Source organism: Myodes glareolus, chromosome 11 (assembly GCF_982192425.1).
Source record: "Myodes glareolus chromosome 11, mMyoGla1.1, whole genome shotgun sequence".
NCBI lineage: Eukaryota > Metazoa > Chordata > Mammalia > Rodentia > Cricetidae > Myodes > Myodes glareolus.
The window spans coordinates 35,172,859-35,189,502 of NC_142036.1; the positions used below are offsets into that span (position 1 = coordinate 35,172,859).

The 16,644-nt window shown below is 44.7% G+C and overlaps 1 protein-coding gene and 1 long non-coding RNA gene across 2 annotated transcripts in view; one reads left to right on the forward strand and one right to left on the reverse strand.

Annotated features, from left to right (window-relative positions):
- Nucleotides 1–16,644, forward strand: part of Ston2 (stonin 2) — a 154,903-nt gene that overhangs the window by 15,817 nt on the left and 122,442 nt on the right. The gene's annotated exons all lie outside the window — the stretch shown is intronic.
- LOC146892457 (uncharacterized) lies at nucleotides 1,889–15,621 on the reverse strand. The gene is made up of 3 exons (XR_015004502.2): nucleotides 15,579–15,621; nucleotides 6,128–6,292; nucleotides 1,889–3,109 (listed from the first exon to the last, which is right to left on the reverse strand). It is a non-coding gene; the product is annotated as an uncharacterized LOC146892457 (long non-coding RNA).

The following is a 16,644-nucleotide window of genomic DNA, read 5'->3' on the forward strand; positions in this document are numbered from 1 at the left end:
TTGATGATGGGGGTCTCCCAGCTACTTCTGGATTCAGATGAAGTACCACACTGGAGGCATAGACTCTTACATTCCCCATATGTTGCCACAGGAGCCAAAAATGCACGCTATACATGGGGAAGTTGAGCCACCACCATATAGTGAACTCTGACCCAAAGAGAACAAAACCAGGCAGCAGCAGCCAGATATACTCTGCCTCCAAGCACCACCTTGTCCAGTGCAAAGTCCCTACTATCCTCTGAGACCACCGGGCAGCAAGCTGTGATTCCTCTGAAGCCAGGACCAACTCAGTCCCACCACATCTGGTATCTCCCTGCCTCTTGGCTCTTGATCCTTTGTGTGGACTTCTCCGGAGTGGCCATCAAGCTCTGACAGAGAAGCTTGACCTTGAGCTCTAGCCTACCAGGTTCAAACTTGCCACTCTTCCCTGAGAGACCCAGGCCAGGGAAGGGAGAAGAGGCGAGAACAGAACAGTAATCCAGGCCTCTAGATGGAAGATCCTACAGATCTTAGACTTCAGCCATGAGTTTCCTGTTCCCCCTTGGCTGTGCAGCCATGGGGGGCACTGGTCACTCTTGTTTCAGGGAACTGGCACATGGACTTACTAGCAGAAAAAGGTAGATCAAATTTGGAGCCTGTGAACTGGTCGTTGTTCATACTAATGTTGGTCCCGGGACTTCCTACTTAAAAAAATCTTTCTGATTAAAAAGATCAAATATGTAACTTTAAAGGCCAATAATCCAATGGAATATTACATAGCCACCGAGCAGATAATTATGGCTTTGTGATGAAATGGTTTATGTCTTAGCTTACCCATTTACTTGTGTGAACTTGTGAAACTTGGCCCATCCAAGCCTCTGTTTCTTTAACTAGAAAATAAATGCCCGTAATTGTCCTTTACCTCGTAGAGTTCATGGGAAGATTACATTATAATACAAAGCATACTTACAACTCATAGCTTTAGTTGTCACTTTCCTTTTATTTATTTTCTAAGCTTTATTTATCTATTATGTATACAGTGTTCGGCCTGCATGTGTCCCTGCAGGCCAGAAGATCTCATTGCAGGTGGTTGTGAGCTACCATGTGGTTGCTGGGAATTGAACTCAGGACCTCTGGAAGAGTATTCAGTGTGCTTTTAACTGCTGAGCCCCTTATTTTTTAAGTATAATTTGTGAATGGTAGTATTAACTCTGTGCCTGTGAAATACAAATTTACGGTGAGATTTTGGAGTCACTGAAAACTTTATTGGGATTTCAGCAGGAATATTCTTGATCTGGAATTTTTTTCCTAGGGAAAGAAAACCACAGGCCTGGTTTTAATCTTGCTATAAGAGTAGATTTGTGTGTGTGTGTGGGGGGGTGCGACACAGAATTACATGCAAGCTGTATTGGCCTACTACGTTTTCAAAGCCTATTTCCCTTTCTAGAGTGTTTTCATAGTCTTTATAAAAAGGTTGATATCAACCTTAAATTAACACATTTTGAGGGGTGGGGCAGAAAGGTTTTTGAGTTTTGCTCTGGCTGAGAGAAGATCCCAGGAAGTAGCCTCTTGGTCCTCCGGCAGGTTCCAGTTTCTTCCTGCCAGGGATGGGAAACTGCTTCCTCTTTGGAAATATGTAATCAGGATTGACAATGTACCCTGGTGATTCCATTTCTTTTACAGAACTATATCGAGAGGCGATATAAGAACTTTAGGGCCGGCAAGATGGCTCAGCGGGTAAAGGTGCTTGTTACCAGGCTTGATGGCCTGAGCTTCATCCCTGGCTCCCTTGTGATGGACGGAGAGTTCTGACACCTACAAGTTGTCCTCGAATCTCCAGATGTGCACTACAGCAAATCAATCAATGAACACATAAATAAATTTCTTTTTTTTTTAGATTTATTTATTTATTATGTATACAACATTCTGCCTCCATGTATGCTTGCAGGCCAGAAGAGAGCACCAGATCTCATTATAGATGGTTGTGAGCCACCATGTGGTTGCTGGGACTTGAACTCAGGACCTCTGGAAAAGCAGTCAGTGCTCTTAACCTCTGAGCCATCTCTCCAGCCCCCAATAAATTTCTTTTTAAAGAGCTCCAAACTATAGTTATTTTTAATTAGGCTTCAAGCTCAGGTCTTCTGCTCTCCCAGCCCCGGCTGCTTTCCTCCAGTGTGACCCGAACTGGGTGGCAAAGCCATCCCCGTTCCTCATGGAGTGGACACTCCAGCCAACCTCTCCAGAGTTGCTAGTGATCATCTGGCCCCATTTTGTTTTTCTGTGATGCTCACTGGAAAAGTCTACATGTTCTGGAAAATTCTCTCTTGCGTCCATGACCTCTTGAAGGATTCTGTTTTTTTTTTTTTCTGGGTTCTCAGATCTGTCACTCCAGGCCCCCTTTTCCTTTCTGAGTCTCCCCTGTCCCATGAGCAGAGCTGCTCCTAAGGTCAGGCAGCTCCTAGCTCTGTACTTCCTCTAAGTGATAGCCTGCTGCTTCTGCTTCACACACTGTCTGTCCTGGATAACTGGAAAATCCAACCCCCTCTTTTTCCCACATTTTCTGTAACCACTCTACTTTTAAACCCTTGAATCTCAGCATATGCCAGATAAAACTCATTTCCCACCTCCACCTCTAATTAGCTGCACTTGTACTGAGCCACCCCTGGCTGCCTTTAAGATATATTCTGGGTTTTCTCTCTCCTCTATTCAGCTGCTAATGGCATTAGCAGTCCCCTCATCACCAAGCTTAATTGCTTTCCCTTATCACTGTTACTTTTATTCTGTTGAGTGAAGAATGACCCAAGGATTCCTCTTGGCTCTAAGTGTTTCCTCTGCTTTTATCTTCTTGATGGGTCAAGGATTTTCTCCTAATAATCAGCAGGCTCCTGCTTTTTCTAACACGTGGAGGTTTGTGTGGGAAGGGGTGTATGCCATGCAGGGTTTTCTTGGCCACCCATCTCCAAGAGAGCACTCAGATAGAGGGTCGGGTTTTCCTGCTGTGATGTGGATGTCACTGCCCATGGTTGCACAATAAGAGGTGACGTGCTGGTGATGCGTTCGGTGGTTCTGAAGGCAGATGTCAGGGAGAGAGGTATGGGGGTTTACACCAACCTAGGCGGAAGTTCTTTTTCTAAAAAGAAAGGAGAGGATGGAGAAACAGGTTTTCAATCTGTCCTGTGCTCAAGAGAGAGAGAAATTGTGTGTTTTTCAAGACAAGGCTGTGTTGGACTAACTTCTCTGTAGATCTGGACAATCTTGAGACAAGCTTAAGATGTGTTGCCTGGAGTTGTTGTCTTCTAGTCCTTGTTTATCTTGGGCTAGAGAATGTGGGAGGGTGCATCTAAATTGCAAAACCCATGTTTTGGCAGAAGTACAGTTTCAATTAGGAGAACACCACACGCTCGTGTCAGAACGACATGCCTTTGGATACGGTTAGCATGCTGCATAGAGGTTCGAGAGACTTGTGGTCACATTGATGCTCTCTACTGCCTGAAGTGGGCGAGAGGCACACAGCAGCTGTGGCACACCTGGGATGAATCTATGGCAAGTTGTCCCCTCAGCTGCACAGGCTGGATACTTCACACTGTATGGTCACCGCACACACAGGTGGCCGTGGGGCTAGGGCCTCAAAATTGTCCAGTGTGATGACTTGAGGCAGGTGACCTGAGGCTGGTTAGACAGACAGGGCATACTGAGGGACGTGGGAAGGGGAAGAAGGTCCTGACCCCGAGATCTAGCTTGTCTTTTATGCTGACAGAGGACCAGAAACCTTCAACCTGTGCAACCAAAATTACCTACAAAGATAGTGTATTTTTTCCAAAGTCCTCTCAAACAAGAAAGTTAAAAATAGCAGCTATGATTACTCAGAGTCAAAATGTTTGTGATCTTGAGTATTACCACATCAAAACTCCTCACATCCGTAAATGAAATGTGCAAATGTCATACTCAGAAAACACCTTACACTTCCATTTGCAGAAGTTACCCCGTAAGAAAAATAAAGTTATGCATTTTAGACTTTTAAACCTTATCTTATATTTTAAACTCTGCTTATCATTAAGCCTTTTTATAAATTATATCCTTTGGGACCTGTAATTTAGAAAGCTACTATTATGAAGACATTTAAGATTGACTGTCTTGCTGGGTGTGGTGGCACATGCCTTCAATCTCAGAATTCACGAGGCAGAGGCAGGTTGATCTATGTGAGTTCAAGGACTGCCTAGTCCACATAGTGAGTTTCAGGACGACATAATAAAATCTTGTATTTAAAAATAAAAAGAACGAAAATAAGGGCGGGAGGAAGGAAGGGAGGGAGGGAGGAAAGAAGAAGAAAGGAAGGAAGGAGAAAGGGAGGGAAGGAAGGACGGAAGGAAGACTGACCACCTTAAGAGCCAGCACACAAGTCTTGGGGTGGTGTATTCCTCTCCTATTTGTTTCTCTTTGGTCTGGAATTTAGTCAGGAGTCTGGTTTACCTGAGTGAAGGTCCCTGAGGGACAAGGGAATTCCAAGCTGCTGGTGCTATGTGGCCTTGTGTCTCCCTGTGCGGCTGCTGACAGCTCTGCTTCTCACCCAACACTCATTTCCAGAGCCCCAGCTCATGCTGGCCGGCTGTTTCCTGTATGAAGCTGAAACTTTAACCGTGACTTCCTTTCACCCCAGATTTCTAAGGTCTCCCCTTTTCTTCCACTTTCACTTCCTGAAATGCCATTGCCACAAGAGTCAGGTCATTGGGTTTGTATTACACTCTCTCTCTTGGCCAAGCGTCACCCTTGGTTAATGGAAACATGGACGGTGACGGATGCCATCCACTGAGCACTTGTTCTTTACTAAAGGTCTTAAGAGCTGCAGAGTCTATTTTCAACTCACAGGAACCTTTGGGAAGAGATTCCTATCACTGTCAGCGGAAGCAGGCTTAGAGGTCCTGGGAGACAGTCCCTGATGCAGCCAACAATGAGGAACTTGGCTGGCTAGCCTGAAGGGCCTGTGCTCTGAGTCCACTGTGAATCTCCTCCTGAGACATAGGTCAAATAGAGTCTTCCACGAGCCTTTCCTGTATTCCCAGCTCCCAAAATTGATGGTTGGGTCAGACTTGAGGAATGGGAGACAGGCATTAGCATCATTATCAGCAAAGCTTCCCTTCCCTGGTCCTCTCTGCCTCTGGCAGCCATAGAGAAGAATTCATGGCCCCAGGAAGACTCAGCAGCACCTAAATTCTTGCCAGAGACAAAGCCAGTCAAGAAAAAGAATATGTAGACTTCGGCTTTTTATAGAAAGCCGTCCACCGGAACCCTCCCACATTAACTGATTTAATAACTACTCCAAATTTTGAAAGTACCTGTGTTTTCAGGATGTCCCTGCTCTTGTTATGACTTGCCTGGCATCTGCTCCTCTCCCAGTGGCAGCCACCACTGAGGCTCCTTCCTCCTCTGTTTACTGAATTCCTTGGCAGCATGTTCCTGTATTTTAGTCAAGGAATTTCTTTGAGAAAAGCTCTATTTTAAATTAAGACTTGTTCACCAGCTATCGCGTGCCCAAGGCCGTTTGGCTCCTGGCCACCCTTTTGTTAAAGGACAGAACATTAGGACAACCCATAACTAGAGCACCTTCAGTGTTTCAGGTCATGTGTAATCTGCCTCCTGTGCCTCGGGTGCGACCCAGAGCACAACGTCCCAACTGCCCTGGGCACGTAAAAGCATGGGCCGTTTCTCTTCTTTTGCCACAGCCTCCCTCTAGATGACCCTATCTTCTGTGTATGGTGGGGACTTCTGGATTTGGTTCTTGAGCCCTGAGCTCTAAGCACCTAGTAGACCCTTCTCTTGAATATATAACAATCTGTAACATATGTAAGTGTGTCACCTTTTAGAAGAAATGCTTCCCTGGATATGGTGAGGCACACCCAAACTCCCAGCACTTGGTTGACCCAGGTAGGAAGATGGGGGTAATTCTAGAAGATAATTTCTTCATAAAAACAGAAAAAAAGAGAGGGAGGCAAAGGAAGGGAAGGTATGGAGGGAAGGAGACAAGCTCATTTCACTAACAAATCTTGACTTTTCTTCCAACTCCAGTCAATGACTCTGTCACACACGCAGTCCTTAAGGAGAACCCCAGGAGCATGTGGCATGCTGCCATCAGTGATTCTACTTTTCCTACCTGTTCATTCTCCCGTCGTCCCACTTCAACCTGCGCCAAAGGCTCTTCGGTATCCCTCATTGGTAGGAGGAACCCTTGGCAGGAGTTGATCATTTCAGCTCCAGGAAACCATGCACTGTTCGCTGGCACCATGTCTCCGAAGCGGAGAGCTAATGTTCCCGTGAGCTCAAAAAACAAGGCAGGGATAAGAGAAATTGAACCTCCTGTACAGAGAATATCCTTGTAATGTGTTCCAAATGCTGCATGCATAACTCCGTGTATTTTGTTTTGACTTTTCTTTGATTTACTACATCCTGTGGCTACAACAATGGCTGATTTTAGTTGTGGTTCTGTACCTTCTCTCTACTGGGACGTTACTAAAGAGAGGTTATATCTCTACTGGGATGTTACTAAAGAGAGATTATGGCTTCAAGTTCTTGAACTCCAGACTCACTTCATTTCCCATTTCTTTTAAAACCTTTGTAATTTTTTTTCTTTTACTATCTGAAAACCAGAAGTTTTGGCCAATTTATATAATCTTGTTTATAAGACACATCCAGTCACTCAGAGATGTGAAGCGCCTCTGCTTGCTCTTCCACAGTTCTGAGGCCCCACCTCCACATAGCTGGGTGGATTCTCTGGTTGTGAGCTCCCTGGAACTCAGGCTCCTCTGGCAGAATTCAGTTCTGTGGCTGTCTGCTTGTAGCACTGACTAGGAGCTAGGAGAGGCTCACTTGCATAATCTCCACTTCCTAAGGTCCACTGAATAGCAAACATAATTGTATTCATCAAATCCATTTTGCCAGGTAGTGACCACAGGAGAAACAGAACCATGGGACTAATGACAGGGTGTGGGGGGTCCTGGGATCATCTCAACACTCTGGTCTCCACCATTTATTTCCCTGCCCTTTAAAAATCAGTTAGCGTCACAGTCGCCTGTCTGCGTATATCAGAAGATCTAGTTATCATAGCATAAACAAAAATAAATGTTTTTCTATATAACAATAAATAGGCGAGTGGTTATGGATACTGGTGCAGAGGCTTGGTGACATTAGAGCCAATCGTTCTGATCCTTCTAGCCTCTCTTTCATATGCTCACCTTACCCCCAGCAACCATTGCCATTTTCCCAAAAGGAGCAGTCAAATGGGAAGGAATATAGTTATCCGACTACCTCTGTCTTCTTCCCTGGGAGAATGAGACAAAGATAAGAAAATATCTCCCAAAACTATGTAACTCACCGTCTATCCATCTAAGTCTGATTGATGGGTCAGAACTTGGTGAGGTGCCTACCCTAAGATCCAAGGAGACTTAGATAATACAGAGTACAGAGCTTAAAGACTTGTCCTGTTCTAGTTCTGCTGTGACCTTGAACTCACCTATGATGTCTCTGAGCCAGTTCCTTTGTATATCAACTGAAAGAAACACCTGTTTTAGTTATCTCAGGGTTACTGTACAAATATTGAGATCTAAAGCATTGTCCCATTGATAGATACACAAGGCCTTGGGTTTGAGCCTCAACAAAAGGAGACCTCCAAACAGCCTTAAGAAATTGAAGCAACCCATGAAGATATTTACATTATGGAACTTTATGTTAACTGTAGTTTAGGATAGCTCTGAAATCAGAATATATTTTGCTGACTCTCAGAAAGCTGCACACATGTGTGCGTGCGTGTGTGTGTATGTGTGTGTGTTTTATTTTATTTCTTGCCAGACAGTGGTGGTGGACACCTTTAATCCTTGGGAGGCAGAGACAGGCAAATCTCTGTGAGTTCGAGGCCAGCCTGGTGGTCTACAGAGTGAGTTCCAGGACAGCCAGGGCTACACAGAAAAACCCTGTCTTGAAAAATTTTTTAAAAAAGGTGTTTTTTTTTTATTTCTCAAATTAGTTACATTTAACAAACTGTGACATCTTAACTTCATTGAAATTAGCAGTAGCATTTTGTTAGGCTTCTTGGAAAGACTTAGAGTTATATGCAAGAAAGATGGCCACCAGAAGGGACCCAGAAACTTTCTATAGACATCCATAGTGATGGCCACGGCACTAGATCATAGCTGACCCCTGATTATCCACGCCATCCACCTACCTTTACACAACAAAATACTAGTATCTTTGTTTAAAGAATATGAAGTCAGTTAAACCAAGGAGAACTTGCCAAGGCTGAGTAAACTGTCACCTGAGACTAGAAGACTTTAGTAGGCCATGTAGCTCTGTGACATGTGGTTGGTGCCTGGGATGTCTATCACTCGAAGTCACTGACTCAGGAGCGAAGCAGAGACCTGAGGCAATGCCTAACCTGATTTTCAAGCCAAGTGTAGCTTTGACTTTTGACTCTGGATGTGGGGCCATAGTATTGTTCAATAGCGCAGTCACAGAGATTATTTCGAAGGAAAAAAAATCATATAGTTAGGTAATTTGAAATTATGACTTGAGGAGAAAACATTGCCTCATCTCTGGAGGAACTTACTGTATCCCTGCCTGAGACCCTTCTTTACTTCTCCTGACTTATAAAAGCTCAGGAAGACTTCGAATTAATTTCCAGGTATAAGGTGTATTTTTCCAGATAGGAGGTATTGCCAGATTACCTTTAGATAATCGGAGCCAGTCTCTGATTTAAAAAAAAAAAAAATCATGAACACAGCCCGGAAAGAATGTAGGGGAGGATTCCCAGTTCTGTCTGTAACTGGCAGCAGAATGGCCTGTCAGCAGTAATTAGTCGCAAAACAAAAAGCATTTTTAGGCATTGCTCAAGGCAAAGTGCTAGATTTGCTTCCAGGGGTCAAGGAAACTCAGGAGGTGAACTCCACCAGTGATGACCTTGGCTCTCTTCCAGTGCAGAGTTTCCTGATTGCCAGGCCTTAAGCTGATGGCAGCACTGTGGGCTAAGGAAATAGAGATCAGGCTTTGGAGCAGTGTCAGCCCCTGGACTCTTCAGGATGAAGCATGTCCTGTCACGTTTGCTGTTGTTATAACAAAATAACCGATGCCAGGTAATGGATGTGGAAAGAAGAGGTTTATCTGACTTGGGATTCCAGTGGTTGGAAGGTTCACACAGCATGGTGTCAACGTCCTTGTAAGGAGCTTATGGCTGTGCCCCAGCATAATAGAAAAACTGACTGAGAGACAGCCATGTGTATAGGAGAATCAAGGCACGAGGCAGCTGGAGTTCATAACAACCTGCCCTTGTGAAATGGCATTACTCTGTGTGTGAGGCAGAGCCTCTGTGACCTAATTTATCTACCTCAAGGCTCCACCTTTTAAAGATTCCACCTCCCCAGCACTGCCCTAAGGGCATAAGATTCCAGCGCCCAAACCTTTGGAAGTAGCAAAGCCTGGTGGAGACAAGGAGCTGTTCGGGGAAGGGCTATGGGGAGCAGAAGTCTGTCGGAGGAAACTCAGAGGATCTTCGGTAGGACTGGAGTGCATATCCACAACTGCAACCAGATAAAGCTTCCTAAGATGCTGCTCCAGAACCAAGAAGGTCCCAAAGACTACTGGGAATCAGTCAATCCTGAGGGGCCTTGGTGGTCCATCTTGATCTTGGCAAAGAACCTGGCTAACCATTGTTACTCTTCCAAGCATCCAGCCAAGATGCAGGAAGCCTTAAGGAAGGGACCAGGATACACCTAGAAGACAATGGAGAAGATGGAACAAAAGGGCGGTTCTTCCCAGGCGGAATACCTTGTGATTGAATTTCTCCATATTTACTGGGCAAACTGACATGCAAGTCTAGAAATGCTCCATAAACTTCACGAGTTCTGAGAAACCTCAGAGTCAGTTGCTGAAAACCGAAGATTAAGAAGAAAATCTTGAAGTGTATTTTTAAAAACACATTCATGCATAGGTAATTAAAATCAGCTCCTCACCAGAAGTTCATTTTGGCAACATATTTTGACCCAAGATCTCATTTCTACAATAGTTAACGATATAAACTTATTAATTAAACATTTTACACCTTTAAAAATATTATTTTTGAGACCTGGTGTGCATTTTGTCCTTGAAGAGTAACTCAGTTTGTGCCAGGTCCATTTCAGTAGTGCCAGTATTTAGTGGCTGTCACCTTCGAATTGAACAATTTTAGATGAATGAAAGAAGCTGCTGAATCTTGCCCCATATCTAGATCCTCTCCCCAACTAACACACACCCGCGTTTTAATGAGCCTTCTCAAAATAGTTGCTATCTCAAGTTTTCAAGAGCACACCTACTATGCGATTAAACATACACATTTACTCATTCAAGCATCTGCTCAATACATAGCAGGGCCTACTCTAAGAGTTGGAGACCTCTGGAGGATGCCAGGGAAACAAGGTCATCTAAATGAAGAGGATTGAGACCCACATGAACTCAGAGACTGTGGCAGCATGCACAGTCTGCGTGGGTCTGCACCAGATGGGGTCCTAGAGCTGAGAGGAGAAGTAGACACATGGTCCCATTCCTAACCCAGGAGCAATCTCCAATTGATAACCACGTGCAAAGGAAAATTTAGTTTCCTGCAAGGGAGTCAGTCACACTGGGGGAACAAACTCCGTTTGGTTTTTCAAGACAAGGTTTCTCTATGTAGCCCTGGCTGTCCTGGAATTCACTCTGTAGACCAGGCTGGCCTTGGACTCAGAGATTTGCCTCTGCCTCCTGAGTGCTGGGATTAAAGGTGTGTGCTACCACTGCCCGGCAAAACAAACTACTCCTAAGTATAAGCTGTGTGCCTTGCAGTAGATGGCTAACAGAAAATGGACTCAGTGGTGTCTTTGGAAGTTTCTTGTCTCGATGGCATATCACGGCTTTTCCTTTTTTAAAAATTTAAATTTCACACACACACACACACACACACACACACACACACACATATATATATGTATATATATATATATATCTGCTCCCCTTAACCCTACAGGTCCTTTGAGTATATATTAAAACTTTCAGTTTAGTACTGTCACGGAATTCCTGAATGCACAAATAAGCAGGTCTCTGTTTCTTGTGCCTTTTCTTGGGCTTCTTCCTTTTGTTTGTTCTGTCATAGTCTGATGTGTTAGTTTTTGTTTTATCTTATTATAGTTTATTATATTATTATCCCATAAAAGCCTGTTGATTTTCTAATGAGAGACAGACAGGCGGTAGATCTGGATGGGAGGGGAGTTGGGAAGGAGCTGAGAAGGGTAGATGGAGGAGAACCCATAATCAGGATATATTATGTGAGATAAAAAACTATTTTTAATGAAAGGGGAAATAACTATTAAAAACAGAGAGTTGGAGACAACAGGAAAGGTGTCTTCCCTTTCCTTTGGACACGCTCGAGCTTGTTGGCAGCTGACCACAGCAGCAGACATTTTCATTATCACTGGATATGAATATAGACTCCAGTGGGAGCATCACACAGAATAGGAATGGGAGTTCATTGGATTGGAGTCCAATGAAATTCATGGGAGTTGGGGATGGGTACTCTAAATTCTTGAATTCCAAAACTGAGTTTGGCTAATGTAAGAAAGGAATGATGTACCAATCTTTTGTGCTACCAACCAGCTCCTAAGTCGTGACACAAAGACTTATTGTTAGTTTTGAATGCTTGGCCTTGATTTAGCTTATTTCTAGCCAGCTTTTGTTACTTAAATTATTCTGTTTCTCCTCTTCTGTGTTCTGCCTCTGGGTGTTTAACCTTTCTTTATATGTCTTTCTTTCCTTCTTACTCCCCAGGTGGCTGGGTAGCTGGCCCCTGGTGTCTCCCTCTCTCTCCTCCTTTTCTCCTCTTCTCTCAAGTTTAGATTCCTTCTCCTATTTACTCTCTCTGCCTGCCAGCCCCACCTATCCTTTCTCTGCCCAGCTATTGGCCTTCAGCTCTTTATTAGACCAATCAGATGTCTTAGGCATGCAGGATGGAAAAAATGCAACACATCTCTACATAATTAAACAAATACAGCATAAACAACAGTAACACATCTTTGCATATTAAAGTAATATTCTGTAGGATAAACAAATGTAACACATCTTTGCATAGTTAAAATAATATTCCACAGCAAAATGAGTCTATGGAAGGTATTGGAGGAGTCATTGGATTGATTGGCAGATAACTGCCCAACAGCTTGGGATTCTTGGTTAAGAATGACAAGACCTAGCCAATAGTGAACAGAGTCAGGCTAACGCTGAAGTTCTGATTAGGTTTGCCGTATTTGGTACTGTCACTACTGAATTCTGATACTACTACCACCGGGCTGTACCAGATTTCCATTGCTTGCTATGTTACTTGTGCTTCGCTCAGAGTCTGTACCATTCAGGACTCTCTTAAGATCCCAGTGTCTTCTGTCAAATCACTGGATCACCTGACATGATGGACATGTCATGAGGGACATGATGACATGAGGGACAGAGAGTATTTTTTCTTTCAAAAAATGAGGGAGATTTTGGATATTTGGTGAGGAAACCAAAATAAGAGAGCAACAATAACAGCACAACAAACATGCCCATTATGAAAGTTTCAAAGCAAGAGTCTACTACCTTCTCTTTCTTTGAATTGAGTGACTACTGCTTAGAGTAAATGCTGGTTGAATTAAACCTCCGGTAAAGAATGAGCTAATTCTTTAAGATGAGTAGGAGCCTATTAAATAACAATGTAGGAAAAATGTAACCCAAGGGGAAGATTTCGGGTTTATTAAATAGACATATGTATATGACCAGATGACCAAACAGAACAAAGTAGAATGCATAGAAACAGTCTTTCGTAGAAAACAATTCAGTTGGTCTGGAAGAAGGGGCTCACACGGGGAGACAACAGCAGAGGAGAGCCTGTCCTGGAGCTGCAGTATTTATCGAGCTCCTGGCAGGTACAAAGTTCTGCACTCAGTGCTAAGAGCTCACAGCAGGCAGGCTCTACAGCCCCTGCTCTCAGGAAGCCTTTGTGCATTTCTCATTCTTGCTTTATTTTGTGAGGAGCAGTTGAGGAGCTTTTAAGGAGAATTGTAGCATAGCCATTTGCAGGGTGTTGGAATCCAGCATAATAGGATGTCTAAGAAGCCACAGAATGGGGCCAAAAGCAGGGAGACAGTAAGAGACTAGTAAGTAGAAGATGAGAGAAATGGAGGCTGAATCACGCTTCAGCAGTGCAAGTGGAGAGAGCCGGTCCATTGTGTTCATCAGACTCGTTCACTGCGCCCGACACCACTCCTGCCCCTTTCAGATAAGCAACATGTTGTGGAATATTTATTTTAAGATGAGTTATATTTGTTTATGCTGTGGAACATTTGTTCTAATGATGCAAAGATGTGTTGCATTCTTTTATGTTGCATGTGTTTGACTCTGTGAAGCTGTGATTCTTTGCCTACCTACAACACCTGATGGGCTAATAAAGCTCTGAACAGCCAATAGCGAGGCAGGAGAAAAGATAGGCGGGGCTGGCAGGGAGAGAGAATAAATAGGAGAAATCTGGGAGGAGGAAGAGAGATCAAGGGGTGAGAAAAGAAGGGGCCACCCAGCCTGCCATGGAGTCAGAGTGAAAGTAAGATTACAGAAGTAAGAAGAGAAAAAAACACAGAGGCAAAAGGTAGAAGGAAGAATTTAAGAAAAACTGGCTAGAAACAAGCCAAACTAAGGCCAGACATTTATAATTAAGAATAAGTCTCCATGTGTGATTTATTTGGAGCGGGGTGGTGGGCCCCCCAAAAGAACTAAAGCTAAAGAGTAAAAGGCAACCAACAACAGCAGCATGTAAGTCACTGCAGGCCAGGAGTGCCATTACCGTGTTCCATTCCTAAATGACTTTGCCTTTCTCTCATGCTCAGAGCTCCCCCTTTCCAGATGAAGGCACAGATGAGCCCTGGGTAGTCTGGACCCTTACTCTACTCCTGCAGTTCTGCAGGAAAGGTCATCAGCGTAAGTTAGGGAACAGAAGTGGCTGTCTAGATCTCCGAAGTTGAGCGCAGAGACAGTGTTGGTCTCTTGTGTGCCCATGTACTCTAAAAGTGCAAAACTCTTCGTGTCCAACACAATTTGCCTAGTACCAGTTCCCGACAGTGTCAGCCCCTTGACTGCAGGGCACCCCAGAAATATTGTTGTGACTGATCGCTCATCTTCATGCTGCTGAACACAGTGAGCAACGTCACTGTCCCCTCAGCATGCCCTGGAGTCACTGCCTACTCCTAAACCTTCAGCAGGCTTCCATTTCCCGTGGGATCTTCCCTTACTGTCTAAGGTCCTGTGGTCCTTCTTTTCCACATCTTCCCAGTGCATACCTCCATTCTCATCGGCTGCCCAGAGATAACCCTTACCAAGCACTTACTGTTAGTCTCCACTCACCCTGATCCATCTGTCTCCAGGAAAGCCTTACTCTTGCCTTCTAGTGTTCCAGAACCCAGGGCATCCTTCATACCCATGCAGCCTGCATCTGGCCCTTGCGTTTCCCTCTCTCAGAGATCTCTCCATCGCTGGCAGTCACACCATCCCCATATGTCCTTCAGCGGGCAGTTATTCCCAGACTTGTGTTGGCTATTCTGTCTTGTCTCCCCCAGCTAAGTTATGGCTGCCTGAGGATTGCTATCTCGAGGGACAGTTGGCATATTTTTACAGAGCTTATGAGTATCAGAGGACCGACCTGAGACGATCTATTTATGACTCCTATCCCGTCAGCCAAGCACACTCTCCAGCTCCATGTCTTAGAACCTAAATGGTGCGGACCATAGCAGCCCCAAGACTTCAGTGGAAGCTCTGGTATCTCCAAGCACTCTTGCTGCTGATTGTGAGTCACCACTCCTCTGTGGTGGCTGCCAGCCTCACTTTATGATTCACGCTCTAAAAGTGGGGTGAGGTTTTGACTGAGGAATTGATTCCAGTCTGAGCCTAGCCTCACAATTACTGGGTTCCTCTGTGGGTTTTGAGTAACTAGCACAGCGCTTCTCACGACAAGAACCTAGAAGGCATTTCACAGGGCATGCTGGGACATTCCCTGTAATAAGCATTCTGTCAGCCTTTCCTTGGACTGTTCAGTATTGACATCTGGCTCATGCCTGACCTGGGATGAATGAGCTAAGGAAGAGCAGAGAGTTCCCAGGGGCCCCGTCTTCCATTTATTCTTGCTGAGTGATGGTTTTAGTTTCTCACGCAGAATGTGCTTCTATCTGAAAAGAGGAAGCTGACCTTCTGGGCCCCGGAACCAAGCACTTAGCTCTACTTAGCATCTGAGGGACCTGTTCTCTCAGCAAACACAATGAGGGAAAGGGGAAATCACTGGGAAGAGGATGCCTAAGTGACAGAAATAGGGCAGCTCAATAAGTCTGTACTCTAATCCAAACACTTCTCCCAAAGAGCTGTGCCACCTCGAATGAGATGCGGAACAGCAGTGGTGACAATAGCGAACTCTTGCGTAGGGTTTGGAGCGGTGCCTGGCCCAGAGTAAACCCTCTGTAAGGTCACTGAAGATGGACCCTTAAAAGAAATCCCACACTAGCTTAGAATTGAGAAATAGATGGTTATTTATTTGGGGGTAGACTCACAAATTAGAATCCTCTGCTTGAACGGTGATCAGAAACCCAATCCTGCAGCTGGAAAAAGACCAGACACAATGCCCTACATCGGCTTATATGGTATAAGAGACCACGCCCCAGTGGGCGGGTAACCACTGGCTGTAAGACTTCCTACAGCAGGTCACCTGATATTGTCGTTGTCACTGTTTTGTTTCTTTCTGAGACAGAGTCTCACAAGCCCAGGCTGGTCTTAAACTGTATGTATAGCTAAGGATATTCTCGAACTTCTAATCCTCCTGCCTCCACCTTCCAAAGACTGGGATTGCAGGTGTGTGCCACCATGCTCAGTTTATCCAGTGGTGGGGTTGAGTTCAGGGCCTCGTGAATGCTAGGCCAGCAGTCCACCAGAGGCTCAATAACTCCAGCCTACCCTTGTCGTCAGTACAGAGGGCTTAGTATGCCCACTCCTAAACAACAGTGTTCATGATCCCACTGAGTGCTCTGAATGATGAAGTGAGTTTTGTTATTTCTAGTGTACAGAGGTAACCTGGGACTAAAGCAGCTTGAGTTACAAGTTCAAGCACTAGTTTTATCTCAGCTTGACAAAGGCTAGAGTCATCTGAGAGATGGGAACGCCAATTAAGAAAATGTCTCCATCAAGCCTAAGGAGCACTTTTTAAATTAGAGGTTGATGGGGAGGGCCCAGCCCATTGTGGGCAGGTCCACCTCTGGGCACGTTGCCCTGGGGTCTATAAGAAGCAAGCTAAGCCAGCCATGGAGAGCAAGCCAGTAAGCGGCACCCCTCCATGGTCTCTGCATCAGCTCCTGCCTCCAATCTGTTGACCTGTGTTTGATACCCAGAACTTACATAGTGAAAGGAGAGAACTGATTTCTGCAAATTATCCTCTGACCTCCACATGGTTTGCATGCACACACATACATAAATAAATGTGATTTAAACACACACACACACACTTAGGAGCTATGCTATTGATTCTGAAGAGCCTACCTATTCTTAGGATTCTCTGTTCCCTTTACCTTTTCTTTCCTTCTCCCTATCCATCCCTCCAAGCCCACTATCCACAGTTTTTGCTGG